The sequence below is a fragment of the Callospermophilus lateralis genome, chromosome 7, assembly GCF_048772815.1.
Source record: "Callospermophilus lateralis isolate mCalLat2 chromosome 7, mCalLat2.hap1, whole genome shotgun sequence".
Lineage (NCBI taxonomy): Eukaryota > Metazoa > Chordata > Mammalia > Rodentia > Sciuridae > Callospermophilus > Callospermophilus lateralis.
In genome coordinates, this window is record NC_135311.1 from 19,928,011 (window position 1) to 19,945,327 (window position 17,317).

The 17,317-nt window shown below is 46.6% G+C and overlaps 1 pseudogene; it reads left to right on the forward strand.

Annotated features, from left to right (window-relative positions):
• Positions 1-4,878: 4,878 nt before the first annotated feature.
• Positions 4,879-6,096, forward strand: LOC143403725 (kelch domain-containing protein 3 pseudogene; annotated as a pseudogene).
• Positions 6,097-17,317: the final 11,221 nt, after the last annotated feature.

Below are 17,317 nucleotides of genomic sequence, written 5' to 3' on the forward strand. Positions count from 1 at the left end.
CCCTGTAGTATGCTCTTTTTAGGTCTTTAGGGAATAGACCGAGAAGGGCAATAGCTGGGTTAAATGGTGGTTCCATTCCAAGCTTTCCCAAGAATATCCATACTGCTTTCCAAATTGGCCGCACCAATTTGCAGTCCCACCAGCAATGTACAAGTGTACCCTTTTCCCCACATCCTCGCCAGCACTTGTTGTTGTTTGACTTCCTAATGGCTGCCAATCTTACTGGAGTGAGATGGTATCTTAGGGTGGTTTTGATTTGCATTTCTCTGACTGCTAGAGATGGTGAGCATTTTTTCATGTACTTGTTGATTGATTGTATGTCCTCCTCTGAGAAGTGTCTGTTCAGGTCCTTGGCCCATTTGTTGATTGGGTTATTTGTTATCTTATTGTCTAATTTTTTGAGTTCTTTGTATACTCTGGATATTAGGGCTCTGTCTGAAGTGTGAGGAGTAAAGATTTGTTCCCAGGACGTAGGCTCCCTATTTACCTCTCTTATTATTTCTTTTGCTGAGAAAAAACTTTTTAGTTTGAGTAAGTCCCATTTCACACAAGAGTCTTTATTGCAAGCTCGAGCCTGGACTCACCACCGTCCCAAATGCAGCGGTCCCAGGGAGTGAGTCCTGGTCCTTTGTTCAGTAAGATTTTATAGATTTTGGGGGGATACTCTATGTGTCACAACATCACACAGCAAATCATTCCACACCACGGGAAAGTCAAACAACAACTCTTAACATTGATTAGCACATTCACTGGCAGGAACAAGTTGGGTAGGGATGATCGGTTAGTACAAGAGGAGGATTCCTTTGAACTGATTGGTTTAGGCCACGAGGGGTGTACGTGCTGAACTACATGGTTTCCCAACATGTTATCAACCACCATAAACTACTGGGGGGTCATCTGGCATCCCAGGTATTTCCCTGTCTCATGCTGATTGGTGGTTGCTAGGGGGTTGCTATGGGTCCTCACCTAGCCTAACTGAGTCAGGGACACCTGGCTCCGCAGATCTCTCCAGTTATTTGCAGACAACTCAGCAGGGTGGGTATGTACCTAGGAGTGCTCTGTGGGTTTTTCCAAGGACAAGGGTCACGCCCCCTTCCTTGGACAGGCTCTGCTCTGAGGTAGATGCTGTTTTTTCAAAAATGGAGTCACATCAGTTTCTCACATCCTGAAACTGAGGGGCTGAGGATTCCCAGCCACAAGTAACTCACCTGGTCACAGTTTGTAGGTAGGAATTCAGGGTGGGGACCCAGGACGGTCTGACTCCTGAGCTGAGACTCCAACCTCCTGCAGCTGCACAGTCCTACACAGAGTCACTGGCCACAGGTAGCTATGAACATTTAGACCCAAATTAATTGAGGTGAAATTAATGAAAAATTCAGCTCCTCGGCCTTCAGTAGCCACAGAGCAGTTACCATATTGAACAGCAAAGATGGAGAAGGTCGCCAACGCTGCCGAACGTTCTGTCGGCCAACACTGTGACAAGGTAGGGAGAGGGTCTCTTCATTCTCTGGCCTCATTTTCTGTTTTCCAGGTGCCATGTCTTGTTCTACCACCAGCCCCAGCTTGCAAAGAGAGGGAAGGAATTCTGGAAAGGAAAGTACTGCTGAAATTTGAAAGCAGCAGCTTGTGATAGTTCTGCCGCTGTGATACTGTTATGGTTTAGATGTGAGATGTCCCCCAAAAGCTCATGTGTGAGAGAATTCAAGAAGGCTAAGAGGAGACACGATTGGGTCAGGACAGCCTTAACCCAATCAGTGCATTAATCCCTCCATAGGGATTAAGGAGTGGTGGCTGAAGGGGGGTAGACTAGAGGAAGTGGGGCATTGGGGGGTGTGGCTTCGGTGTATCTATTTTGTATCTGGCAAGTGGAGATCCCTCCCTCTCTGCTTCCTGATCATCACTGGAGCCACTTCTCTCCACCACACTCATCCACCAGGATGTTCTGCCTCACCTGGAGCCCAAGGAATGGAGCCAGCTGTCCATGGACTGAGACCTCTGCAACTGTGAGCCCTCAAATAAACTTTTCCCCCTATAAAGTTGTTCTTGTCAGGTCTTTTGGTCATAGCAGCAAAAGAGCTGACTGAAACAAGATACTCTTAACTTCAGGGCAGGGGCCACCAGGGAGGGCAGCATACCCAGTTGTAGGGCCAAGATGCCTCCTGGTGTTTGCAGTCAGCTCAGCTCAGGGTGAACCCTAAACCAGCTGAAATCCTCAACATGAAGCCACAGCCCTCTTATCTTTCAATTCCTTTCTTTAGGTCTTATTCTCTCCTTGTCCCATTTCGGTACATGCCAAATGTGTTTCAGTCTAAACCTGCTCTTTAAAAGGTCGCAAGGCCCCAGCTGCTGCGAAGTCGATTTTTAAAAACACATTTGCATCTTTTCTCAGTTGCTGCCTTAATTACACATAATAAAGGTATTTAGTTATAGAAGAATAGCTGATGAGCCTGGAGTATAATAAAAAGGTCTTGCCAAGAGCCATTTCCTTTGTCAAGAGAGAACTTGCTCCCAGACAGGAGGAAGCTGTGATTCATTATTATGCCACAAGTGTTTTCTATAAGAAAATTGGTTCGTTGGGAGTGGATATCATGTAAACTTGAAGCAGTGACAACATTCAGAGTTCTGGGTCATCTTCTTCAACCACCTCCAAGCCTTGGCTAGAAGGGTGTCCTGAGAGAAGCCCTTGGGGCTGTTTTGACAGAGACCAGCAACCTTTGCGGACAGTGAACTTCCTGTTTTTATAAATAAAGTTTTATTGGAATGCGTCCATGCTCAACCATTTACATTTTTTCTATGACTACTTATGTATTTCAATAGCACAGTCGTGGGCTGGGGTTGTGGCTCAGCGGTAGAGCGCTTGCCTAGCAAGTGCAAGGCCCTGAGTTTGATCCTCAGCACCACATAAAAATAAATAAATAAAATAAAGGTATTGTGTCCAACTACAACTAAAAAAAAAAAAATATATATATATATGTGTGTGTGTGTGTGTGTGTGTGTGTGTATGTGTATATATATATATATAAAAGAGCACAGTTATGTTTTTGGCAGACACCATATGGGCTGCAAAATCCAAAATGCTCATCATCTGACCCTTTGTAGACAAAGCATGCCAGCCCCTGGCTTAGCAGTCAGGATTGGGAATGATAGGGGGTCTCAGCCCTATCCATTAAGCATCTGTGTGACAGGGCTTGAGTTGGCCACCAGCAGCCACCAGCAGCTCCATGCATGACAGTCCTCTCCCCTTCCTGCTCACCTCAGTCCCCTTTTGGCCTCCTGCAGTCTACTCTCACCACAGCTGGAGGGCCCCATTGAAACATAGGCCATTTCACGTCCCTCCGTTGCTCAAAGTCCTGCAAGGGTTTCCCATTTCCCAGAAAGTAAAATCCAAAATCCTTAAAGTGGCCCATCAGGCCTCTCCTCATCAGCCCACAGCACACTGTTTTACCTCTCTGACCCATTGGTCCTCCTGGGTCCATCTGCCCCAGTCATGGTGACCTTCATGCTGAGCCTTGAATGGCCAGGCACTTGTCCACTCAGAGGGAGTGGGCCACCAAAAGTGCTCATCGCAGTGTTTTCTTGTTGCTGGAGGCAGCTGCCCTCGGTCTCCTGGGCATTCAAGTGTGGCCATGTCCCTGGGTCTCTCCAATGAACCATAACAAGACGTCATGCTCAAGGGGGTGAGGAGAGTCTTAAAGTGTTTTAGTCTTAGAGTGTTTTCTTTACTCCCCACTTTCCCACTTAATGGGAAAGACTTCAGGTTCCTTGGAAATGGGGAAGCTACCCAATAGAAGGCATTTGGGTCTTTGGACAATGTAACACTGGGCCGGAGCATGAGCAAGAAGTAAACATTCACTCAACAAGCTTTATTGGGAAGCTTTGGGCTTTGTCACAATTATTTTTACTCTGACCCACGCGATACCTTTGCACACGCTGTTTTCTTTGCCTAGAATGTTCTTCCCCAAATATCAGTGTGGCTTTTCCCTTTAGATCTATGTTCTAATGTCATATTGGAGTCTGGAGGGGTGGCTCCGTGGTAGAGCACTTGCCCAGCACACGTGAAGTCCTGGGTTCCATCCCCAGCACCGCAAAACAAAAACATAAAGAAACTCCAATACATCTTACCCGAGAGGCTCTCCCACGCTGCCCCCAAATAAAATAAGCACCGACCCAGCATCCCCATCTGCCTTGCACCCTTGATTTCTTGATAGCACCCATCTTATGACATGGGCTGAACTTAACAGCTGATGGTCCAGGTGCCCAAGTAGTTCGCTGCCTTTCTCACTCCGCTAGCACGCAGGTTCCATGAAGACCAAGCTCGTCCAGCCTGCTTCCCTTGGGTCCCTGCCATGAGGCGTGGTGGCGGGCGGGATGGATGAATGAGTGAATGAGCAGCCTGGAGATTCTTTCTAGGCATAAACACAAGGACCCGTGCGAAAAACAACAATGGTGGGGAGGAGAGAAGAAAATCGGACGACACAAGAGGAATGATTTCTTTCTTTGCAATTTTTAATATTAATTGTTATTTGATGCCGGAGACAATATGTACCACGGGCACACGGCAGCGGGCCCTCCAGGTGCTCCTTGATGGATGGGCACATAAGTGGGAACAGGTGGCATCTCATGAGAGAACTGCTGCGTTACAGGGAGCCCCAGGTGCTCGGAAGCTCAGGGGTGGATCTCAAAATGAACCTGAGAGGGAGCCTGGCTGTGTTTATCTCGTTGGGGACTTAGGCGTCGGTTGGCAGGCAACTGGTTCTAGGCTGCTGGCTGCGAGAGGACCCGCGGCCCCGCCCCGGCCTGGCAGGTAGCAGAGGCAGCAGGCCGTGCGGGGGGGGGGGGGGGGGGGGGGTGCATGTGGCTGGAACAGTGACCCAGGGGATGTTACGGTGGACAGTGCATCTGGAGGGCGGGCCCCGCAGGGTGAACCACGCTGCAGTGGCTGTTGGGCATTGGGTATACTCCTTCGGGGGTTACTGCTCTGGTGAAGACTGCGAGACACTGCGTCAGATAGATGTGCACATTTTCAATGCAGTGTCCTTGCGTTGGACAAAGCTGCCTCCAGTGAGGCCTGCCATCCGTGGGCAAGCTCCTGTGGTACCTTACCTGCGGTATGGACACTCAACCGTTCTCATCGATGACACAGTCTTCCTTTGGGGCGGGCGGAATGACACCGAAGGGGCCTGCAACGTACTCTATGCCTTTGATGTCAATACTCACAAATGGTCCACACCTCCAGTGTCAGGAACGGTTCCTGGTGCCTGGGATGGACATTCAGCTTGTGTCCTGGGCAAGATCATGTATATTTTGGGGGGCTACGAGCGGTTGGCGGACTGCTTTTCCAATGACATTCATAAGCTGGATACCAATCCTGCACGCTGGAGGGACTTCCACCCAGCCACAATGCTGGGCAATCACATGTATGTCTTTGGAGGCCGTGCTGACCGCTTTGGGCCATCCCATTCTAACAATGAGATTTACTGCAACCGTCTTCGCGTCTTTGACACCAGAACTGAGGCCTGGCTGGACTGCCCACCCACTCCAGTGCTGCCTGAGGGACGCCGGAGCCACTCAGCCTTTGGCTACAATGGAGAGCTGTACATCTTTGGTGGCTATAATGCAAGGCTGAACCGGCACTTCCATGATCTCTGGAAGTTTAACCCTGTATCTTTTACCTGGAAAAAAATTGAACCGAAGGGGAAGGGGCCATGTCCCCGCCGGCGCCAGTGCTGCTGCATTGTTGGTGACAAGGTTGTCCCCTTTGGGGGCACCAGCCCGTCTCCTGAGGAAGGCCTGGGAGATGAATTTGACCTCCTAGATCACTCTGATTTACACATTTTGGGCTTTAGCCCTAGTCTGAAGACTCTGTGCAAACTCGCGGTGATTCAGTATAATCTGGACCAGTCCTGTTTGCCCCATGACATCAGGTGGGAGCTGAATGCCATGACCACCAACAGCAATATCAGTCGCCCTATGGTCTCCTCCCATGGGTAGGAGGAAGTTTCTGCCTTCTGCCGCCTTCCCTCCTGAGCCTGCGGTTGTCTTCACTGCCCCTTCCCATCTCACCTGCCTGCCCCTTTGGACCCTGGACTCAGTATGCCTCCACGTGGAGTTGTTGGACTAGAGGTGTTTTGTGCTGTGAATTCAGTGGGGGAGCTCTAATGGGGAGGGCCAGTTCCCTGCCCCCCGCCTTGGGCCAAGGGCCCCTTCCCCTTGGTGCTCTGTTCCTGTCCATCTCCCTCGGACTGCTCCTGGGCCTCTGCCCTGCCCCAGGCCAGCCAGGTAGCTAGGCTCTGCTGGGAAAAGAAGGGAATGGGGAGAAGGAGAAGCAAGCAGTGTGTGAGCCTCGGGAGCTTCCCTCTCCCTCCATGCCCAAGCCCTCCCCCGGGCTTGAGCCTTGAGCATTAACTGGGAACTGAGAGGAATTGCAGCTGTTGGCTTGAAACCTCCTTCTCCCCGACGTGGGGAGACAGGGACCAGCAGATAATCCCACTCTTCCCTGAGCTGCTGCTGCACCCTGAATGTCAGCCAGCTCGGATTTTATAAAAATGAATTAAAACCTAAAAAAAAAAAAAAAAAATGAACCTGAGAAGTCAGGGGTGCCAAAGGTGACCCCCAGGAGGGGTTGGCTGGAGAAGAATCTACAGGGGAGTTCCTGGCCTAAGCAAGAGCTGGTGACACACTACGGTGGGTCAGTAGTGTGGGTGCACCGTGAACTGAGGGGCGGGAGGGAGTGGCCGGGCAGAAAGACCTGTGCGGCCCTGATCATGAACAGACTTGCCGGTTATGCTAAGGAACTTGAACTGTATCCTGCCAGCAATGGGCACCATGCAAGGGAGGCCTAAGCAGGCCCGAGGCCTAATCACATGTGCGTTTTATGAGTCTCTTTCTGGCGGCGGCTTGTAAACCAGGTTGCACGGAGGTGAGATTAGAGGCCAGGGGAGGGGAGGCAAAACCAGAAAGTGGTGAGCCCAGCGGTGGTCCCAGACAGGCCCCAGCCCCTAACTGCTGGAGGACAACGGGAACTACGTGGACAAGTGCTAGCCAGCAGAAGCCTGGGGAGCTGTTTCCACTTTCTTCCCCGGGTACCAGGTGAGGGCGTGGAGCCATCAAGGTCTAGCTCCAGAGGGGAGTGGTGTCCAGCTGTGAACCTTGAGATCCGTGCTCTGTGTTCTGTCTGCTCTCACATCCAGAAGGGACGGTGGCACACCCCCGTGAAGTGCTGCTACAAGCCGGTGCTTTTGACCATGCCTAAAAACTTGGGTTCAGTTGAAATGGAGGTTGCTTGGGAAGCCCCAACATCAGGTGTGTCCGTTGTCAGTTAAGTGTTGAGGGGATTAGCATCTAAGAGGGGACCAGAGAGGGACATTTAAGGTGTGTCAAGAGTGCAACAGCATTTCAGATGATTGGGATTGGCATTCTCCAGTTAGGAAAGGCCAAGGTAGATGGGGAGATGTTGGCAGTGGACGTTCGTAGCTACCCAGATGTTAGCAGTAGATCTTTCAAGATTCTTGGTTTGCTCTAGATACTTGGTAGCTTCCATGTGGCAGGGTCCACACAGCCGCAGAACTCTTGATACTTTCCTTTCCATCATCCCCCACGGGCTCACCCGCCTCTGGCGCACTTGCTGAGGATTCTGGGTATGTACGGGAGGGAGGGTAGACTGATGACGCTCAGGGTGTGCAGTCACAGGTGAACGGTAGGGGTCTGGCTCTCAGCAATGCCTGGGGAAAACTGGAAGAAGATCAAGACAGCCCTTGTTTTTCACATGGTTTGTGCAAAGCCACCGTGCTATGAAAGAACATTTTGCAATCGTAGAACCTACAGGAGTCTAGAGGGATTGAGTGAGAAGTCCAAGGGGGTGGATGTGTGAGAGAGGCTGGAAACAGATGAGACACAGAGAGACACAGCCTGATAAGCCAGATCAAGGAGCCCGAGACAGAGGGTGTTATTGCCCATGGCTGGCTTTTTTACAGGCTTTCTGTGGCTCTTGTTATATGAGTGGCATGGAGGTTTGATGTAGAAGCTTAGAAGGACCAGGCAAGCCAGGTTGTTGAGTGGGATGGACAGAAGGAGACTGGCCTTCATCTAGAGGGGAGCTGTCCTTCACTTCCAGCCACATGAGTGGCATGGACCACAGGGCCCATGTCACTGGCTCTTCTAATTTGTGGAGAGAAGTGGAAGAGCCAGACTTATGTGATAGCTCCTCCTATCAGTCTGTTTTTTTTTGTTGTTTTGTTTTGTTTTGTTTTGTTTTGAGGCTGTGACAAGAAACAGCCCCCAAAAGCAGTTTATAGACACAAAGGTTCATTTCTGATCCCACTACGCATTGGCAACTGTGGTTTTGCTCTGCTGGTCTTCTTGCTCCAGGATTCAGGCTGAAGAGGGGGGAAAGTGGAGCACCCCTGACTCTTACCCAGCTGGGAGGCATTGACGCTCATATGCCCCCTGGTGGGAAAGCAGGGGATACCTGGGGACAAGAGTACAACCTCTGATTCAAGTGTGAGCAGTCTCACACTCTCCTTGAAACACACGTACTGTCTCAGAATCCCCTGAGTATAATAGTTTTTTTCAAAAAAGGGGAAAATGGTGATTTTACCTTAATATTATGAGTTATCTATACTTCCTTTTGTAGGTACCCACAAATCCCCTTTCAAATAATGCATTTATAAATATGCCGCAAAATGTATGCAGTCTGCCTTCCTGCATTTTGAGAACTCACCTGCTTTCATTTTTGCACTCTGTTTGCCTGGATCTAGTCTTACTTGGAAGCACTGTTGATCACAGTCCCTCCAAGATTACTGGCAGAACTCAGCAACCACATGCGTGAGATCTCTTTGTACCCAAGAAACTTGACCTCACTTCCAAAAGCAGGAAGATCTTTTATATCTCTCAAGCTATTCTTTAAATTGGATGTGTCCTGGGCCTTATCATTTTCTTGCGGGAACAGTATGGGTTGCATCTAAAGAAACTGCCATTCAAAACGGCATCAATCTTTGTTCAGAAGGAAGGCAGTGTCTTAAATCCATCCAGACAGTACCCCGGGGTCACACTTCATGGGTCTTTTTGTTATGCACATACATAAAACATGAAGTAAGAGCCCAGTGTGCTCTTTGGAAGACTTATAAAGTCATCTTTAATCTGGATGGCAATTTCACATTTGGAAGATAAACGTTTTGTTTTGGTAGTGTGTGTTTTTGTAAATGTTTGAGCCTTGGCTACATTCTGTGATTCTCTTGCATTCCAAGAAGGGGAGAGATATTTTAACTCTGTGGGAATGTAGTGAATTACAGTGTTTGCTTATTCTTGCAGAGTCAAGATTGCTTTTACCTGAGCAATTGTTTGCAAGACCCAAGAGCCCAGAGGACTGTGGAAGGACAGCGTTCAGGCAGAATGTTTGCCTCTTTCCGGAAGAAGGACTATAAAAGAGAAATAAGGACATTGGGAGCTGCGTAACTGGGAGGGGCAGTTTCTGTCCTTTGTGCGGCGTTATTGAAGACTAATGAATCCAAAGCCCTCGGGACGATTGTGTTCTGATGAGACTGTTGTGTTGGGTGCCACAGAATGAGGTCACAGGCTTAGCTGAGAGTTGGGTTTTCCTGGGGGAATGGTCCCATCACCAATCACCAGAGAGCAGCGGGTGCTTCAGCAGGAGAACCATAGAACCACATCTAGTGGAAAGAGGCCTGAGATCTCCTTGCATGAGATGAGGCTGAGGCTCTACGCAGAGGGGCCTTTGCCTCAAGGGAACTTGCCATTGGCTACTTGTGTCGGTTCATGTCATACGGTGGCAGGATGAGAGCCCTGGATAGAGTCACTGTCACTTGTACATGGAACAAAGGCACTTGGCCAAGGGTGTACCAGCAGACCATGTGTCCAAGTACAGGATCACATCCACACTGGGGAGAACTGCCCTGCTGAGAGATAGGCACACCTTTTTCTTTATACAAGGATACCACCTACTAACCAAATCTTCCACCATAGGGACATGCCCACCAAGTAGGATCTCCTTCTAATGCACCTGCCGATGTGAGGGTTGGGGAACAGGATGCATACTTCTATTTTGACAGCCCAGTGAAACTTTTATGGCCATGAAGGAAGAAGTCATCTTCTGCATGCAAAACCATGGGTCCACTCAAGGGAGGTGCTTTTGTGTAACTGATTCAAAGACGTCCTAAATCTGAGTCTGAAGATCCTCTAATTTGCAACCTTTTGGCTGTTGCTAGTTATTCTCTGTTTTCTTCTTCTTTTACTTTTGAATGTTTAATAAAGAGAGCTCCTGGACCTGCCAGGAACTGCTTCTGGTCATAGGTAAGTGGGGAGGGGGTGGGCAGACAAAAATCCCTGCCCCCCGAGCAGCTAGTGTTCAAGGGGAAGGATCAGCTAACCTCAGTTGCACCCTGGGCTAGAATGGGAAGACTCTGGACCCAGCATCTCTCATCCCAAGTTTCAGCTGACCTGGCAGCACTAAAGCCGCCAGCTGTGGCGTGAGGAGGGCCAGTCTCCTAGTTTTATTAGTAGTGAGGGAAGATTTGGGGTGGCGGAGACACATTCAGAGCCTGGCACCCTGGAAGAATCCCTGGAATATCTGAGGAGTGCTTTGAGGGGGTTAAATCTTACTGGGTCATTTAAGTACGTAATGGGTGTTTCACATCTGCTCATAGCAATTATATACGGCTTCAGTTCCCGCAAGAGACATTAAATCTGCCTTTTCCAGTGTGAAAATCAGTCTTCTGGATGGAGAATTTGCAAGTAAAGCGCAGTAGAAGGAAACTTCTTTCTTGCTATCACCTGCTAAGGAAAGGCGATGAATCCAGTCAGCCAGCCTCCTCATCCTCTTAAGCCGAACCCTTGTGGAGACTGTCTGCTAGGGGAGTCCTCCTCACTCTTCCTTAAACCCTTCCTAAAACTGGCTTTCCAAATGGTGCAGGGCCCTCCTCTGGTCAAGCCCTGGATGTCACCAACTTCACAAAGGCCAGCTCTTCTTGGGTCCCTGTCACTTCCACTTTTGCAGAGCAGAATGCGCAGAGTTACCTCAGCCCTTCTCATTTCTTTCTTTCAGCTGTGAAGGATGAAGTTGTCAGCAGGAGGAGAACTTACCAGACACCCCGTGTCTAGGAGAATGAGATTCCCAGCTATCACCACTCCGTCTTGCTGCCGTGCCAGCATGGACAGATGTGTCATCAGAAGGGATGCTCATGCCTCAGAGCCCCGAGGGCAGAGCCACCGGTTTGAGGACAAGCAGGAAGATAAATGACAGCTCCGTGGCCAACGACCATCTGGTGAAGTTCCAGGAGGGCTTGCAACCATGAACCCCAGCTGACCTGGCTTCAGGTCGCTGGCACCGGCTCCTGGGTGCCTCCCTCTACCTGTGTCTGTCTGCTCTCTCCAGATTTGACTCACTCGTGTCATCTGACTTCTGCTCTTTGGTTGACCTTAAACCAGTATTTCTCTGCTCTTGAATCATCAGTTTTGCTTCTACACAGTCGCTGTCCCCAGACATGTCTTGCTTGGCTGCCCGCCACTCGGATCAGCCAGTTGCTGCTGCCTGGACCTTGGTTTTCTAAGCTCCCTGACCTCACTCCCAGTAACCTAGATGTCACTCCAGCCCACCTGGCATGCGGTCTGTGACACTTCTCGGGAACGTGTTTCTGTGTCTTACGGCTAACAGCACGACCTAATATTCCTGCCACAGTCTCATCTCCTTTCTCCCCTGATCTTCTCCTCTGGGTTACTCTCTCTCCCCCCTCACAGTGTGGATTTCAATGCAAGGGTTCTCATCTGAACACATGTCCCCTTTCTACCATTGCTGTCTTTTGAAAAAAGAATACTTCTTATTGCTGCCACTGAACCCACCACCACCCAGTGAAACCAGCATGGCCACCTGGGTCTTCCACAGCTAAAACCTCGAGGTCACTTTCTTTGAGTAGCTGAACTCTGTGCCCTTGGGTACAATATCCAAGAGGCGTGTTTTTATTCTTCCTGGTTATTTTGTTCGGTGAATGATCAGACATTTCCTCCATCTATTTGTGGTTTGCAGGTTTTGGTATTTTCTATAATTACATAGGTAATTTCTATGTACCTTTGGTTGGTACATAGTTTAGGACAGTTTGGGCTTTTTAAAAAAATGACAGAGAAGCAGGATGTGGGGGCACATGCCTGTAATCCCAGAGACTCAGGAGGCTGAGGCAGGACAATTACAAGGGGCCAGCCTCAGTGACTTCGCGAGGCCCCTAAACAATATACTGAGACCTTGTCTCTAAAAAAAATAAATAAATAAAATTGTAAAAGGGTTGGGGTTGTAGCTTAGAGGTGAAGCTCCCCTGGGTTCAATCTCTGGTACCAAAATAAAAATAAATAAATAAAAATTGCAACAAAAAACAAAGTCAGAAATACAATTCTAACAAGCTCCTGCAACAGAGAGATTTGGGGACTCATGAAACCAACCCCAGAAGTGCTGGAACAGGGTTGGGCGTCAGTGAGGACTAGCACCATAACCTGGAGGCTCCCTCCCAGGCGCGTCCTCACCCCTCTCCCCTGCTCTCTACAGGGCAGCTCTGTGCTCTCCCACTGGCTCTGCTCTCAAGGTTGGAAACAAGGGCACCAGTAACTCCACCTGCCCAAGCTCCAGTTTTGCCACCCAACAGGCCAAGACTTGCTTCTCAGTTCCTGGCACCATTGGAGACACTTGGTTGGTGTCTTGCGGGACTGGGTCCTCTCTGAGATTCAGGGGAAAATTGAAGAAGCACTAATAGAACCTCAATACCAGACAGGGTGAGAAAATGTCCCTTAAGGAGAGGATGCCTGCCTGGTGTCAAAACAGGAGGGGCTATTGGTGCATAGTAAATGTCACCTATAGATAGGACTGAGTATGTTCTGGCTCAAACCATCCCTCCTCGGTTCCTAAGTCCTCTTCCCCAAACTGAGAGATGTCTTCTAGCCCAGAATTCTACCTTGGCAACTTGGCTATGAAGAGGTAAACCTCAAGGGACAGATTTTTTCTGGGTAAAATATGGCGGAGCGGACATTGACCACAGTGGTGATGGGAAGGGAAGTGGGAGGAGGATCAGATGATGTTGCCATTTTCATGCCAGCTCCACAGACCTAGACCAAGTTTCCAGCACACGTTTTCACCGGCATCAATTTCACTTGAGCTAACTCAAGCTGGACCTTCCCTATAATGTTGAGTGGACCCTGGCCATAGACAGAAGTGGTTAGTGCTGGAGCAATGGTACTAGAGCCAGAGGTTTGAATGCAGCAGAACCCCCTGGATATATCACAAAGAATCCAATGTGGGGGACAGACCAGAGCAGAGCTGCTGTAGTTGAAGTCCCTCATGGCCCCCTCCACGGATACCCTGGGCTCAGTAGATTCAATGTAAAAGCAATAACAGAAGAGACAACTATGTTACATTCTCCATAATTTACTTTGAAATGTTTCAGCTTTGGTGGTAGGATTTTTTTTTTCTTTTGTTATGAGTTATTTAGATTTCCCTGCAGCAGAGGACAGTCACTTGCTATAATTAGAAATGCACACCCCAGGGGTGCTTAGGTCACGTTTACCCCAAAAGCAGAACTGTAGAGGCCAGTCTGAGTCCTTTAGCTACCATCATCTCCAATCACCAGTAGAATCTTCTTAACTATTGTAATGGATGTTAGAAATTTTTTTCATTGGTGATGTGAGTGTTGGTCAAGGTAAGCAGATAAAATATTGTAGACAGAGCTCCCCACCCTCACAGGAACAAAACATGAGAATCCAGCCTATGTTCCACACACACACACACACCCACACCCCGCTTGCTTGGACTCCTAAACAATACTGAGTGCAGGGGATGGAGAGGACTTATTTGCCTAACTTTGACCAGGTAGGCAGCAGAATTTTCCCCTTAGAATATGCCACAGAATGCCCTGTCAGACCACACAGAGCTGCGTCCACATTGATATTTCACAGCAGATTTTGTAATTGTTCTTCTGCCTGCTTGATGATGTATGTTTGTTATATGAGTCAGAATTTCAACAGAATTTAATCTGACACTTGTCTTTGCTGTGACCTGATAGTTGGGTTCGGAAGGGTAAAAACTGACAATCCAACTTTGTGGGGCCTTACTTATATATCTTGAGAAAAAAATTATTTAAAGTTGCAAACATAAAATAGGCATAAAAGTGAATATTCTTGCAAAATGAGAAAATCATGACAGATTTCAAATTTCAAAAAGTTAATCTATACCTACATATACCCAATGCTGGGTGGCATGGAAGAGGGCCATGTTGCACAGATATTATCAAAGTTTTATTAGTTAATGGCTGACATGGCTCTAAATAAATATTCTTACAATTTTTGGCTGTGTACCCTTTGATGCCTTCTTCATGTGACAACTGTCTTATAATAATTCCTGTAAAGAGAATAAACTAATTTAGGCTTACTCAAACTTGGTTGATCAAAAATTTTTTTTGCTATCAATTTCTAAAATTCATAGAATATGCAACTTTAGTAGTCAAGTTTACTATATCTAGTTCTTCCACAGGTTTTTGCCCTCTGCACAGAAAAATCCTGATAAGTTTACTTCTGCATAATCTCTTCAAAAAGAAACACAAGCATGGAATATTTATAATTGTACAAGCTGCATATCTAGTTCTGACAGAATATCATTTTCTAGGAATTGAAGAGAGCTGAGTCCTCCACTTACAATTTGATATGTCTTGATTAAAAGACGGTTCCACAGATTAGTTTCTGTCTTTGCACAATTAAAATCTTGTTTCTCTTCCTCTACCTACATATACCCAATGCTGGGTGGCATGGAAGAGGGCCATGTTGCACAGACCCTAAGGGTCTTGAATCTCTCCATCATGTCCCTAGGTAAGCTTGCCCATTGAATTGTAGGAATAGTCCTGCACGGACAGCTAGGTAATTATACAAGGAAATGCCTGCAAATCACATAAATACCTCCCACTAAGAGGCTGGGGCTGTAGCTCAGTGGTAGAGCATTGTCTAGCGTGTGTGAGGAGTTGGGTTTAATCTCCAGCGCTGCAAAAACAAAACAAACAAACAAAAAGAGACCATTGTTATTCAGCTGCGTTTGTTTCATGGTACATTTCCTCAGCGCTAAACTTCTATTGAGGGTCACCAATATTTATCTAATTGAGAACAGCCTAATTGGCTTAGGTAGATTTGCAACAAAGGGAATAAATGGAAGACTGGCTTTTTCCATTTCTAAACTCTTGCTTATGATCATCTGCAAAAGTCAGATATTCAAAAAAGAAGCCAAACATTTTTACAAAACTGCATGGCCCAAAGCAAAATTTAATGTAGTAAAACTAAGTACTCAACACAACAATGTGTGGATGAATGAAGAGGATTAATGACAGGAGAGTTTCAGGAAAATGGGAGTTTTAAGAGAGCATTTGTAACAGGTGAGGTATGGAAAGAAAGGGAAAGGTAGATTCTAGAAAGGCATGAGAGGTCTAAATATTCTGACGAACATAAAATTGTGTATAGCGAACAAACTAAAATTGACTAGGTGAGAATGTTCATGAAAGAGAGCAAGAAAATTAAATTTTAATAGGACTATTTCATAATGGGGTAACCAACCGGTACACGACCAGTTCACCAACTGTCAACAACTAGAAAAGTGCACACAAGGAGTGAATGTTATTTGCAGGTGGTGAGTACCAGGCGTTTCAGAACTGAGGTGAGTCCTGCCATAGCCCTGGCCTTTACTTCCGTGCTTTTTCTGCACCAAGATGCATGAAAGGGGAATCCAAGCAGAGTAAGGCATTTCGTGAGCTCAACAGTCAGAGAGTAGAGTTTTGGAGGCTGAGGCCCCTGGAACTTGTCAGGCAGAGCACCAGCGTGGAAGAGCAGCACTAAAAGAACCCCAAAATCCGCAGAGGACTCCCTTGAATCCTTAGCCCAGTAATAAGATGCACATGTTTGAGGTGAAGCTCCCTAAGCCCAGGGAAATTATAACAAAGAAAGAAAGAAGGGCCATAGGAAGTTATAAGCTGAACAACTACCAGAGCTTGTTCAGAGTCAGAAGATAAATTCTGAGTCCACACCAGGCAGGATTGAAAACCTCAAAAGAGACCAAGCTGATCTGAAATTAAATGGACTTTGTACCAGAACAAAATGCAATAATCTTTCAAGGGATAAAAGAAAATTTAGACTAAGGATGTAGCACTCACAATATCTAGCACCCAATCAAAATAATTAAATATGCCCCAAACAAGAAGTCTAACCCATAATGAAAAGGGAAATCAGTCAATAGAAGCAGATCTAGAAATGACAAAGATGAAAATTAGCAGATGAGGACTCTAAAACAATCATTATAAATGTGCTCAGTAAATTAAGGGGAAAACATGACCATAATGAACAAGGACATGAAAATTATTAAAAGAAGCAAATAAACCATCTGGAGCTAAAAACAACAAGCAAGCAAAAAACCTGCAATCTGAAATGAGAAGCCACTAGTCAGGCTCTACAGATTACACATTACTGAAGATCAGTCCATTTGAAGTAAAATACAAAATATTTTAATTAAAGCACATGATGGGAAGAGAGTTAAGCAGATTTTAAAAAAATAAACAAAAGGAAATGAACAGAGTCTTCATGGCCTATGAGGCAGAATTACCATAAGGAAAGGAGAGACATGAGGTTCAGTAGCCCCCCCCCCCAAAAATAGCATATAAAACAAAGAATACGATCTTACAAATTTAGTAAAAAGATAAACTTAACAGTTGTAAGAAGCTCAATGAAACTTAAGCACAATAAACTCCATAGAAACTATACAAGAAAGGGGAAAGGAAAGTAAGTTTTCACATTATATGTAAAGTGGTATAATGCTTAAAGATAAGCCATGATAAGTTAAAGACACATTCTGTAAATCCTTGAAAACATTCTTTTGACAATCGGACCTAATATGAAAATAAAATAAAATACTAAGAAGTTTTCAATCCAAAAATATAAAGAGAAAGAGGAAAGTAAGCAAAAAATAGGACAAACAAACAAATGATTAATTGGCTTAACATAGCCATATTAATAATCACATTAAATATAAATGGACTAATTTGTCTATTAAAAGGCAGACACTGTTATACTTGGTAGAAAGGAAAGACACAACTATATACTTTCTATAAGATTTATTCTTTTAATGTAAGGATGCCTCTGTTGTTTAGGCATGGCTTGTCCCCACCAAAAGTTTTGTTGAAATTTGATTTCTGGTTTCACAGTGCTAGGAGTTGGTAGGGTCTTTAAGAGGTAATTAGTTCATGGAGGCTCCACTATCATGAAGTAATTAATGTCGTTCTCATGAGAGTGGGTTTAG